We start from the raw sequence: 14,790 nt of genomic DNA on the forward strand, positions 1-14,790 counted from the left end.
AGAATTTGAGTAAAAATTTCAAACTGCAGATTTTCTTTAAAAAAAAATTTTTTTTTTTTAAAACTAACACTAAGAACAATGTGCAATTATCAGATACTGTGTGACAGAATTAATCTAAGTAGTCAGAGACATGCTGAAAAGTATTCTTTCTTCTCTTCTGTGTTCAAGTAACACCCAGAGATGGTTGGAGAACCATGTGGTGCCAGAATCAAACCAGGGGCTCTTGCATACAAAACATATGCTCCAGCCTCCTGGGCTATCTCCAGGTAACTGCAAAGTATTCTTTCTTATTAAACTCCATTACACTATTGTTATTTGGAGGGTAACTTTCTTTGGGTTTGGGGATGTATAGTTTTGCCAATTCATTCAACAAAGAAAAACTTTACTCTGTAAATACAATGTATCATAAGTATCTTTTTATCACATAAAGTATAAGATTCCCCATAACAGCAGCTGGCAAATGTCCCAGGCATACTGAAATATAGCTACTCTCTTTTGTTTTCATATTGTCTGTGGCTGCTCTACAGGACTTGAATATTTATTATATGGTCCTTCAACAGAAAGTTTTGCAGTTCCCTACCTGACAGTGTAAAATTAAACTGCTCATTCCCCATTACTTAAATGTCAGTGGTAGACTTCAAGTTAAAAGAAAAAAAAACACAATTTTAACTCCATACAACACATTAATTTATCAATAACCTTCAAATAATATGTTAAAACTAAAGAAGCTACATTTTAATTGGGAAAACTGATCAAAAGAAAATGCATACTTCCAAAAGCAAAATACTTTCGACGTGAACTTTATTTGACACTCAAAGATTTTCATTAAAAAAAAAAAACATTCATTGCAATATAAAGTCCAGTTCCAGAATTAGATTCTCAGTATATCACACTCCTGTATTCTGATCAAGAATCTTGGCCCTCTGGCCAGTAAGTTCAGAATCCTGGTTGTAGCTACACGACCCCAGGTGCTGAGCTTAGCCTACTCTATCTGTAAAATTGTAAGAGTAAATAAGATAATATTTGATAGTTCATACTTCTAAATATTTATTACCTCATATGATAGCATTTTTATACAATCATTTTCAAATGACATAGCTATGATTATGGGGAGCAAATAAGTTTACATTGGTTTTTAGTATCTAACCAAATTACCATAATAAATTATAAGCATGTCATCATTATATAAATGGAACTGTCTTATATTTTGCTATTTTTCAAGAAATGCCTAAGTCAATTCAGATTTTATGTGGACTAATTCTAATATCTTAATATATCTTATAAATTAAGTGCCTATTTAATTATATTTTAATTATAAAGGACCACATTAATAGATGATTATATAAAGATACTGAAATCACAGAAATTAAGATCTGGTCACTTAAACTGTTCTTGGGACTGGAGGTGTAACTTAGTGATACAGCATGCTTTGCATATATGTAGCCCTGGTTGATCCCAGGAACCAAATAAAGAAAGTCAATAAAAACAAGACATCAAATATTGTGAGCCAGATAAAGTTTAACTCTTCCCAAAAAATAAGTTTAACATGTAATCGATTATATTAAGAGTAATTATTATCCTTTCATTTCTTGAACAAATCTGAAACTGCATCTTCTGAATGTGCATGCACTATGTGCAAATTAACTGAAGTAGTCTTAATATAACTAGTTAACAAAAGACACCCCTATATCTAGCATTCCGAAAAAAAAAGGCTAATCTTATTAATTTCCAAATTTAATTTTAAGCAAAGGGAATAAATAACACAGAAATCACAAAAGGGATAAACCAAGTAACAAATAATTACAAATTCATCAGTAGTTTAAAACAATCAATAATAAGATACCAAATCTTTATTTGGCAAAGTATTATAACTATTTTGTTCCTTTAAAACGCCCCAAATGAGGCCAAAGAGATGGCACGGGGCTAAGGCACATGCCCTGCATGAAGACAACTCTAGATCTCTGGCACAAGGTGTTCCATGCACTGTCAGGTACAGTTTTGGAGTTCCCTGAGCACTGCCAGGGCAGCCTGAGTGATCCCTGGGTAATCCCTGGCACCACAGAGCACAAGCAGCACTGCATCCTTGGGCCATGACATTGAACTACCACTAGTTGGCCAACAATCATGGAGTCATCCCCAGGTTTCCTGTCCAACCTGTGAGAGACCCCTACCACCCCCAAATCTAATTATCGACTGCAAGGCACTTGCCACTTACAAACATCACAAACATTATAACTATTCCAAGAAAGTTTTAGTATTCCACAAAGTAGTTATTTTGGTTTTATTAAACATTTTCTGCATTTTGGGCCGGAGCGATAGCACAGCGGGTAGGGCGTTTGCCTTGCACGCAGCCGACCCGGGTTCGATCCCCGGCATCCCATATGGTCCCTCAAGCACCGCCAGGAGTAATTTCTGAGTGCAAAGCCAGGAGTAACCCCTGAGCATCGCTGGGTGTGACCCAAAAAGCAAAAAAAAAGAAAAAAAACATTTTCTGCATTTTAAGCCAGCACAATAATACAGCAAGTAGGGTGCTTGCATTGTACGCAGCTGACCCGGATTCAATTCCAGGTACCACATAGGGTCCCCCAAGTCCCACCAAGAGTGATTCCTGAGCACAGAGCCAGAAATAAGCCCTCCATTGCCAGGTTTGGTCCAAAATACAGAGAAACAAAACATTCCCTGCATTTTAGTGTACACATATCTACTCCCCAGAAGATCTGCAAACCATTCTACCTCAATCTGTTCAAGTACCATAAGTGATCGAGAAAGTCCACTATTAACTAAAGGATGAATTAACACCTTGGCCCTGAACAACTCAATCAGAATCACACTCACGAAGTAGAAACATAAACATATTTATGTTTTTTTTTCCATTTCACTCAAAAGCAACTAGAGTTAAAAATAAGTCTCAAACTATATTGTGGATGAGCTGAGAAGATTTTACAGGAGTTACGGCTCAAGCAACGTGCTCCAATTCAATCAACCTCAACCCTGGTTCAATCTCTGGCACCATATTTCAGCCCTGAGAAGTTACAGGTGTGACCTCTGTAGCACCTGAGCACACTCAGTGTGACTCTAGTGATCCCCAGCACTGTAGGGCCCAGACAGCACTGCATTCCTAGGCCCCTGTACTTGCTTGCTACAGGCTGAGAATCACCGGGAGCAGCCCTAGAACCCAAAGTACTGCTTGCAAGCCGAGGATTAAAAACAAAGAAAAAGAAAGAAAAGGTTTTTTAAAAGTTTTAAATTATAAAACACTAGGGTAGTTAAAATCAGAAACTCTCAGATTAAACTTCTTGATTTAAATTTTGGCTCCATCCAACTTAGATATGCATGTGGTATTTTCCAAGTTTATGACATCTCTCAGGTCAGCTTCTTCGTAATGAGAATATGTGAAGACTAAACAAGATAATTAACGGTGTTAGGGAGAGCACAGACAAAGTATTTAATATATTAGAAGTAGGAAATATCTAAAGGTTCTCAGGGTTACAATAAATTATAAAATAGTCTAGAATTTCTAAAGCAACTATTAAAATATAGATATTAATTTACAAAGTAAAGGCTTTCCCTAAAGTTATTTGCAACCTCGATTAAATGTGAAGTTCATGGTCTATGTAAAAACAAGCCTAGAACTCTAACCTGCTAGTAAATCATTCCTGAGAGGTCAGGAATGTGGTACAAGTGGAAGAACACATGCATTGTGTGTACAACCAGCACCCCCAACATCACCACGTATGGTCCCTGGCACTGCAACAATAAAAAAATTATTCCTGTGCTGAATGTTCTGTAACAAATAATTTATTAGATACCTATTTTTTTAAATGCTGGTAGAAAAGTTTTATCTTTCTTTCTGCATTAAGCTGTAGCAGGAAGAATATCCTATCATAGTTAAAAGATCGAAGTTTTCATCCTAGCCAGTACAACCAATTCCTTAATCTAAAAAGGCCTTTTATTCATCCTATATTTCAAATCCCTTCAAAATAATGAATGTTAGCAGAACTACAAAGATCACCCTTATTTTCCTTAGCACTGGTCAAAGGTGTTTCTGAATCATGAACTACTATGCCCACTTCTAGTTCCCACAGAGAAAAATTTCAGAGACCAAAGCGATAGTACAGCGGGTAGAGCATTTGCCTTGTCTGTGGCCAATCGAGGTTTGATCCCCAGCATCCCATATGGTCCCTGCCAGGAATAAGTGCAGAGCCAGGAATAATCCCTGAGCACTGCTGGTGTGACCCAAGAAAGACAAAAAAAAAAAAAAAAAAGAAAAATTCCAATAATTAAGATTTCATTAATAAAAAAAATTAAGCCTACAAATGATTCACATATCAAGAAATGTAGATTTAAATTTAGGGTCAACACAAACGTGACAGATTCTCAGTATATATATTGCAAACCATAATGCCCAAAAGTAGAGAGTATATGGGGGGAATTATCTGCCATGGGGTAGAGGGAGGATTGGGATGGTGGGGAAGGAATACTGGGGGACACTGGTGGTGGAAAATGTGCACTGGTGGAGGGATGGGTGTGACTGAAACTCAAACACGAAAGCTTTATAACTGTATCTCATGGTGATTCAATAAAAAAAAAAATCTTAAAAAAAATTAGTGTCAACTTGACATATTTGGGAAGAGGGGTTCAGGAACAACACCAGGGCTTACTCCTGGCTCTGTGCTCAGGGAACCATATTCAGTGCCAAGAATTGAAGCCAGGTCAGCCCCTTGCTGTACTATCTCTACAGGCCTTCACTTGGCTCCTGATAAACATGATTATTAAATGCAGTTGGGTGATTCATAGGAATCTATATTTAGTGATGGTTCTATATTTTAATCAATATATGTTCAAATCTATTACTTATTTCTAAAAAAATTATTCCAGGAAGTATCAAAATATTTAAAAACCATGCACTCAAATATCTACCTTTTTCAAAAATTTCTAAAGGCTATATTCACTCTCATCACCTCTACGTCTTATACAAAGTTTTTAAATTCAGCTTCTGTCCTATTTTTCTACAACTATTTTCTCAATAGTAATGGCTTTTTAATTTTAAAATCACTTTTGAAATAACCTATTTGCTTTACATGTTTATAATCACTGTCACTGTCACCCCATTGTTCATCAATTTGCTCGAGCGGGCACCTGTAATGTCTCCACTGTGAGACTTGTTACTGTTTTGGGCCTACAAAAAATAATTTATTGAATTTCAGGTCTTCAGTATATGAAAAATTTTCAAGCTTATAAACATTGAAATTTTAAAATTAAAAATATTTACTCTAATCCCTTCCTTCTTATAGACACAAAACTTTCTGATCCCAACCTTCACTCCCCAACCATGCAATCTGGTTTTTGGCTTCCTTTATGGCCCACCACTGAAAGTAGCATTGTTTTAGATACCAAAAAATTTTCATGGTTTGGGGGTGAATTTTTTTTGGCGGGGGGGGGTGGGAGTAGTGGGGAGGTCACATCCAGTAGCACTCAGAGCTTGCCCTGGCTCTGCATTCAAGGATCACTGCTACTAGTTCTTAGAGGACCAGAGGTTGCTAGGGGTTGCTGGGAGTTGAGCACAAGTCAGCAAACACCCTACCTCTACCCATTGTACTACTGCTTCAGCCTATGATACCAACCAACTTTCACCACCACCATTATTGCTATAATTATAGCTATTTCTCTTTATCAAAATCCTATTGATTATCTACTAAGAACTCAGTGAATTTATTTCATCTACTATTCATACCAATTCTGAGATAACTCCAACCTTTAGCAGTAGAAACCAAACCTCAGAACCTAATTTGCAAACGTCTCACAGTAAAATAAGATAGAGATCAAGATTAGATTAGCATTCAAATCTAAGGTTTTTGTGAAAAACCAATGTCCTCACTCTGCTATATAAACTGTCAAATGCAATGCCTCATACGTCTTCTACTTTCCTTATCCTTTACAGACAATGACAGTGAATGGCACCCTCCCTCAATTCAACTTTCTAAGATGTCAATTTAAGTCTGCTTTTAACTCTGATCATGTCGTTTGTCTGTCTTTTTCCTGGGCTCCTCTTCCTTTGTCTCCATTTAACATCTCAAAATTAAAGGGTTCTATAATGTACAAAAGGAGAGAGAGCAAGAAGATGCCTGCCACAGAGACAGACAGGAGGTGGTGGGGTGAGGGGGTTGGGGAATTGGGAAGAGGGACTGGGAGAGAAACTGTGGACACTGGTTGTGGGAAATGTACACTGGTGGAAGGATGGGTGTTGGTTGGAACATTGTATAACTGAGACCAATCATGAACAGCTTTATGATGGTCTATTTCATGGTGATTCAATCAAAATAAAATTTTGATTGAATTATTTAATCATTTACATTATTTAATTAAAGGGTTCTACAATAAATCCTCTTGCTCTATTTTTCTCTTCCTGGGCAATTTCATAATCAAATATTATCACCTATATCTTATAACAATTCCTAATTTGTACCTATATACTTCAACCTTTTTCTGAGCTTCATACTATAATCAACTACCTTTGGACTATACCGACTGAATATAATTTCCACTCAACACATTAAGCAAATTCCTTTCTCCTATACATAATACCTACTCCAATTCTTCACTTCCTTATTTTGCTTACAACAATAATATCTAATATCCAATCCCCAAACCTAAGGGTTATCTTGATTTCTCCCTCACTTTCCAGATCCAATTACCATCAAGTCCCCATCTACTCTTGAATGTAAAATATTACTTAAATCAAATGTATTTTGCCAGAGCTTTATCTAAGGATGGCCTTTATCTTTTCTCAACATTAGATGCTAGCCAAACCCATCTCCAAATCTTCAGACTTGCTTTCTCTTCAATCTATATTCTCCTTGTAACCAAAAAAAAAAATTTTATAAATCCTAAAATGCAAATCTTCTAGTGGCTTTTCACATTATTATATAAAATTCCAACCCCCAAATTTTTGCACATGAAACCATTCAAAATAATCTCTCTTTCACATATTTCACTCTACTTGAAGTCTCTCAAACTACAAAATTGTTAATTCTTGACCTATATGTGAGTGAAGTGAACCTAAAGAGTTCTTTCCCAATTCTAGTCCCATAGCAAACCATTAAAATGTATAATCCAGGGGCTGGAGCGACAGTACAGCGGACAGGGCGTTTGTTTTGCACGCAGCCAACCCGGGTTCGATTCCCAGCATCCCATATGGTCCCCCGAGCACCACCAGGAGTGATTCCTGAGTGCAGAGCCAGGAGTCAGCCCTGAGCATTGCTGGGTGTGACCCAAAAAAGCAAAAACAAAAACAAAATGTATAATCCATGATAATTTGTGCCTACTTTTAGGATAATCCTTCCTCTACTAGACATTGTCTATTTGTATATATTCTTTTCAATTAAGAGCTATCTTTGTAGTCACAGGGTGTGCAAAGAACGTAAATTTAATAAAAGTCTAGGAAACGAATAGATTTTCTTCCCACATTTCAATATGAAATTTCCAACTGTTCATCACCCATCTTGCATAGTATATTTAGTAAACAAAAGAATGGCCTCCACTTCCCCATCCATGCCTTCAAACCCAGAACTTGCAAATATATGTTGCTATAAGCAAATGTAATTAATGTCATGGATGAAATTAAGATTATTGATCAGCTGATTCTGCATTGGCTGAAACACTAGGAATTCCAGCCTAACTTTAAGAGAAAGCACAAAAAACGTTATCAACAAGCCAAAAAGAAAAATTGCTAACAATATGTACTATTTGCCAACTTCAGGATTTCTTTTTGTGGTTCTGCTTTTTAAATTAGAAAACATTTGCTTTATAGTTCTTTATTTCAACATTTACTTTGCAACCACTATGATCAGAGTACTACAGAAGGTCATTTGGAGTTGCATATGGGGTAATACAGTATTATACAAAGAAATAACTTAATAAATGTCAGAGTCATTAAGAGGAACCAACAATGTACTATGAAGGACACAAACAGGGAGATTAAACTCAACAGTGGGATGAAGAACGGTATCTTGGTAATGTGATGTTTAAGTTGAACACACACACACACACACACACACACACACACACACACACGGATGAGAATGGACAGAAATGTCTTTGTTGCATGTAGGCAGTTTTAAAGTCCAAAATTCTTTTTGTCTTCTTTTCTCTTCCAACCAAGAGGGGTACAGTGATGCCTATGTCCTTGGCCTTAATTTAAATATGTCTCTGTCAGGAAAATATAGCTGAGCCGTTTTCAGAACCATTTTGTGTCTCTGGGCTGCTTGATCTTAAAATCCAGCCACCATGTTCAGAACAAGCTTAAGTGATCCCTATATTAAGGTAAATATAGTAAAGCATTATTAGGCAGAACCTACTTGTTGGCTATGTAAGTAAGACATCTCAGTAGGTAGACTTGAGCCCCAATCTTTAACCAACACTATAAAAAAAATATGAGCTGCTTCTGCCCAATTCTGCCCAAATTGTATCATTTGTATCACTTATCATCCCGTTGGTCTTCAATTTGCTCGAGCAGGCGCTAGTAACGGCTCCATTTGTCCCTGTCAAGTGCTAGAGTAGCCCAATGATATCTGCTCGCTCCAGGAACAGGAAGAGCCTCAAACCATTCATTCAAGGTCTTGACAAAGAAGTCTGACCTTCTCATTGGTGGGCAGCCATAAGATCTTTTGACATCCCGTGGAATCCAGTCGGAAATAGCTCTAGTCCAGCAGTCATCTCTGAATCGCATTACATGTCCAGCCCATCTGATTTTTGATGCCTTGGCAAAAGAGACAGCGTCCCTGATTCTTGACCGTTGACGGAGGTCAGAACTCCGGATTCCTTCACTCACTTGAATGAGATGTGACACTCCTAGCATAGCTCTTTCTATTCCTCTTTGGGATACCCAAATAGCGTTCTCATCCTGTTTGCATAGGGCCCAGGTCTCTGAGGTGTACGTTAGTGCAGGAAGAATGGTGCAATCGAAAAGATGTGCCCGGAGTCAGAGGTCCTTCGTCCTCTTAACCACTTCTTTGACGCTCTTGAAGGCATTCCACGCTGCTCTCTTCCTCCTGCGCAGTCTGGTGCCAAGTCGTTCCTCATGTTGAGTTCTCTGCCCAGGTACACATAGCTGCTGCATTCGGAGATGTTCGTTCCATTGAGAGCAAATGGAGCGTCAGGGACTAGTTCGTTTTCCATGAGCATCATCTTGTTCAGATTCAGCTGCAATTCGACCTTTCCACACTTGCAGTCAAAGTTGGCCAGCATTTGTACCGCTTGGCTAATGTTTGGCACTATGAGAACAATGTCATCAGCGAAGCGAAGGTGGTGTAGTTGCTGACCATCTATCTTCACTCCCATTCTTTCCCATTCCAGCCGTCGCATGACATTCTCGAGGGTGGCACTGAAGAGTTTGAGTGAATGGTATCACCCTGCCAAATCCCTCTCCTTACGTCTTCCTTGTAGAATGGTGAGATCCTGGTGGTGAATCCGTAATACAGCCCAAATTGTATATTCATGAACTAAACAAACGAATGATATTTTATGCCATTCTTTCAGGGCTGGCACATTACCTTGCAACAAAATAGACAACAAGTAAAAACACACAAAAACAAATTTAACATTTTCTAAGGTGTTTCCAGATTTTCATAACTGAATATACAACCCCCCAAAAAGAAAATGTGAAACATCATTCTATTTGCTGCCAAGATAAAAATGATTAAGATTACATTAATTTTCCATACATCTCATAAAATACAAGTGAATAAACTCTTAAAACATACTTAAATAAGAAGTTGTAATCCATTTGACAGAATCATTAAATTTTTATGCAATATTTATTGATTTTAAATTTAGCTGTGGCAGGATTCAATTGACTTTTCTCTTGTTCACTTCATTAGTAGAGATGTGTTATATACAAAAGTGAAAAAGAATGTATAGGTGGCTTTGTTTTAAAGAAAATACAGCAAGTTCTGTAAATACTTATTTTCAGCTCTCAGACTGCCTATTCTCCCACAGCTTGTCCAACCTCCAATCTTTTATCATTTAATTTCAGTCATAACCTAGTCCTAAGTGTCACCATTAAAACAACCACACCCCTCCTCAAGTTTAAGCATCTTTCTCACACACCACATGTACCTTTATAACTCATTACTTCAATCATTCTTTCAACTCCAATCTATTAACTATTACAAGGACAAGCAAATGTTTTCTGTAAAAGGCGAGATGATATTTTAGAGTCATGTTTTTTTCTGAATGTTTGTGAATCATAAACTGTTTCTGTTGCGCATTCTTACTGTTGTTTTAAGATTAGTTAATTTCTCAATCTAATAAAGACATCAAGTTCTAAAGAGTTGGTTCTTTGAGAAAATAAATAAGATTGATAAACCGCTAGCAAGTCTCACAAAGAAAGAAAGAGAGAAAACTCTAATAAATCGAATCAGAAATGAAAAGGGGGACATCATAACAGAAACCAGTGAGATTCAAAAGATCATTAGAGACTACTTTGAAAGTCTTTACGCCACAAAAAAGGAGAACCAAAAAGAAATGGATGGATTCCTTGATTCCTACAATCTCCCAAGACTGAAGAAAGAAGACCTGGAATACCTGAATAGACCCTTCAATGTTAAGGAAATTGAAACGGTAATCAAAAACCTCCCCAAAAACAAAAGCCCAGGCCCAGATGGTTTCACTGGCGAATTCTTCCAAACATTTAAAGAAGACCTATTGCCTGTTTTCCTCAAACTTTTCCAGGAAATTGAAAAAACAGGAACTCTCCCAAACAGTTTCTATGAAGCACATATCTCCCTAATACCAAAAGCAAACAAAGACACCACTAAGAAAGAAAATTACAGACCAATTTCCCTGATGAACACCGATGCGAAGATCCTCAACAAAATACTAGCAAATAGGATCCAACAACTCATCAAAAAGATCATACACCACGACCAAGTGGGATTCATCCCAGGGATGCAAGGATGGTTTAACATTCGGAAATCAATCAACATAATCCAGCATATCAACAAAAGGAAAGATAAAAACCATATGATCATATCAATAGATGCAGAGAAAGCATTTGACAAGATCCAACATCCTTTCATGATGAAAACCCTTGCCAAAATGGGGTTTGGAGGAACTTTCCTCAAGATAGTCGAAGCCATCTATCACAAGCCTACGGCAAGCATTATCCTCAACGGGGAAAAACTAAGGGCCTTTCCTCTGAGATCAGGCACAAGACAAGGATGCCCACTCTCACCACTCCTCTTCAATATAGTACTGGAAGTACTTGCGATAGCTATTAGACAAGAAAAAGAGATTAAGGGCATCCAGATAGGAAGGGAAGAAATCAAACTCTCACTATTTGCAGACGACATGATACTATATCTAGAGAAGCCTAAAACCTCTACTAAGAAACTCTTAGAAACAATAGACTTATACAGTAAAGTTGCAGGCTACAAAATCAATACCCAAAAATCCATGGCCTTCATATATGCAAACAATGAGGCAGAGGAAAGGGACATGAAAAAAGCAATCCCATTCACAATCGTGCCCCAGAAAATCAGGTACCTCGGAATCAGCTTAACCAAGGAAGTAAAAGACCTTTACAAAGAAAACTACATAACGCTACTCCATGAAATCAAAGAGGACATGAGGAAATGGAAACATATACCCTGCTCGTGGATAGGGAGAATCAATGTTGTCAAAATGGCAATACTCCCTAAAGCATTATACAGATTCAATGCGATCCCTATAAATATACCCATGACATTCTTCAAAGAAATGGATCAAGCAATCCTAAAATTCATATGGAATAACAAACGTCCAAGGATAGCTAAAACAATTCTTGGGAAAAAGATGATGGGAGGCATCACCATCCCCAACCTCAAACTTTACTACAAAGCAGTAACAATTAAAACAGCATGGTACTGGAACAAAGGCAGAGCCGTAGACCAATGGAACAGGGTGGAATATCCCTACACACAACCCCAAATGTATGACCATCTAATCTTTGATAAGGGAGCAAGAGAAGTGAAGTGGAGCAAGGAAAGCCTCTTTAACAAATGGTGCTGGCACAACTGGACAACCACATGCAAAAAAATGGGTTTAGACCTTGACCTGACACCATGCACAAAAGTCAGATCAAAATGGATTAAAGACCTCAACATTAGACCACAAACCATAAGGTACATTGAAGACAAGGTCGGCGAAACCCTCCACGATATTGAAGATAAGGGTATCTTCAAAGGTGACACGGAACTAAGCAATCTAGTAAAAACAGAGATCAACAAATGGGACTACATTAAACTAAAAAGCTTCTGCACCGCAAGAGATACAGTGACCAGAATACAAAGACTATCCACAGAATGGGAAAGGATATTTACACAATACCCATCAGATAAGGGGTTGATATCAATGGTATATAAAGCACTGGTTGAGCTCTACAAGAAGAAAACATCCAACCCCATCAAAAAATGGGGCAAAGAAATGAACAGAAACTTTACCAAGGAAGAAATACGAATGGCCAAAAGGCACATGAAAAAGTGCTCTACATCACTAATCATCAGAGAGATGCAGATCAAAACAACCATGAGATACCACCTCACACCACAGAGACTAGCACACATCCAAAAGAACAAAAGCAACCGCTGTTGGAGAGGATGTGGGGAGAAAGGGACCCTTCTTCACTGCTGGTGGGAATGCCGACTGGTTCAGCCCTTCTGGAAAACAATTTGGACGACTCTCAAAAAATTAGATATTGAACTCCCATTTGACCCAGCAATACCACTGCTGGGAATATATCCCAGAGAATCAAAAAAGTTCAATCGAAACAACATCTGCACATGTATGTTCATCGCAGCACTGTTTACAATAGCCAGAATCTGGAAAAAACCCGAATGCCCCAGAATGGATGACTGGTTGAGGAAACTTTGGTACATCTATACAATGGAATACTATGCAGCTGTTAGAAAAAAGGAGGTCAAGAATTTTGTAGTTAAGTGGATGGGCATGAAAAGTTTCATGCTGAGTGAAATGAGTCAGAAAGAGAGAGACAGACATAGAAAGATTGCACTCATCTATGGTATATAGAATAACAGAGTGGGAGACTAACACCCAAGAACTGTAGAAATAAGTACCAGGAGGTTGACTCCATGGCTTCGAGGCTGGCCTCACGTTCCGGGGAAAGGTCAACTCAGAGAAGCGATCACCAACTACATTGCAGTCGAAGGCCATGTGGGGGAAGGGAGTTGCGGGCTGAATGAGGGCTAGAGACTGAGCACAGCGGCCACTCAACACCTTTGTTGCAAACCACAACAGCTAATTAGAGAGAGAAAGCAGAAGGGAATGCCTTGCCACAGTGGCAGGGTGGGGTGGGGGGGAGATGGGATTGGGGAGGGTGGGAGGGACACTGGGTTTACGGGTGGTGGAGAATGGGCACTGGTGAAGGGATGGGTTCCCAAACTTTGTATGAGGGAAGTGTGAGCACAGAAGTGTATAAATCTGTAACTGTACCCTCACGGTGATTCTCTAATTAAAAATAAATAAATTTAAATTCATAATAGTAATCTGAAAAAAAAAAAAAAAAGACATCAAGTTCTTCCATTTCTCAATCCAGGATTCTAAAGAATTAGATAAATATAAGCATCTATGCACCACATCACTAATATTCATACACATGTATTTTAAATGTTTGTTTATTCCACTATGTAATAAAATAATTATGCTAATTTTCTAAGATTTAAGCATTCCTCTAATAATAATTCCTTATAAAAAAAGAGTCAGGGTTAGGGATAGAGCAAAGGTACAAGAGGCAGGGTGTTTGCCTTACACACAGCTTACCCAAGTCTGATCCCTAGAAATCCATATGGTCCCCCAAGTACTCCCAGGAGTGATTGCAAAGTGCAGAGCCAGGAGTAAGCCCTGGGCATCACCAGGTGTGACCCCGCCCCTCACCCCCCAGAAAAGGAGTTAGGGCTAAACTGTAAGGTTATCAAAAACAAATGTGAATCTGAAAATCTGTCTTAACATTCTAGAAGCAGTCTTTGGAGGTATGAAAACTAAATATGAATGGAATCTTGGAACAGGAAAGGGACATTAGGCAAAATTTAAGGAAATCTGAATAAACTTGGGAATCCAGTTAAGAATAGTAAATCAATGTTGGTTCATTAATTTCTATTAATGCACCACAATAATTTTAAGATGTATATAACAGGCCCAGAGAGAGAGTTCATGAGTTAAGACACTTATCTTATTCTCAGCTGACCCAGGCTAAATCCCCAGCACTGCATATGCTCCCTCAAGCACTGCCAGGACTGATTCCTGAAAACAGAGTCAAGAGAAAGCCTTGCGCACTGCCAGGTATGGCCCTCCCAAAACTTTAGAAATTGGAAGATCTTCAAAAGAAAGTTTACAGAATTGAATGACAAAACCTACGCTATTGTTCCCAGTAAGTAAAATAAAGTTGAGCTATCATATAGAATTTCTTAAAAAAAAAAAAAAAGGAAAAATCTCTAAACAGCAATTAATTACTACAGACCTGAAAGAAGAAATATTATGCTTCGCAAGAACTATTTTTTTAAAGAAAGAAATTATGTTATAAGCTTCTTACAGTCTCGTCTCTTTATTTTCCATGGTGTCAGCACAAAAGAGTTATTTAGTACATTATCTTAAATGAATGATTTGCTTACATTATAGCTAAATGCTCATTCTCTCTAAAAGAATATTCAAATACAGCACCACAGATACCAAAAGCAGAAGGGGCTGGAGAGATAGCACAGCAGGTAGTGCGTTCGCCTTGCACGCGGTCGACCCGGG

General features: G+C 38.0%; 1 protein-coding gene across 1 annotated transcript in view; it reads right to left on the minus strand.

Moving 5' to 3' along the window:
• LNPK (lunapark, ER junction formation factor) overlaps positions 1-14,790 on the minus strand; it is a 77,732-nt gene that overhangs the window by 19,021 nt on the left and 43,921 nt on the right. The gene's annotated exons all lie outside the window — the stretch shown is intronic.

This window comes from Sorex araneus, chromosome X (assembly GCF_027595985.1).
Source record: "Sorex araneus isolate mSorAra2 chromosome X, mSorAra2.pri, whole genome shotgun sequence".
Classification (NCBI taxonomy): Eukaryota; Metazoa; Chordata; class Mammalia; order Eulipotyphla; family Soricidae; genus Sorex; species Sorex araneus.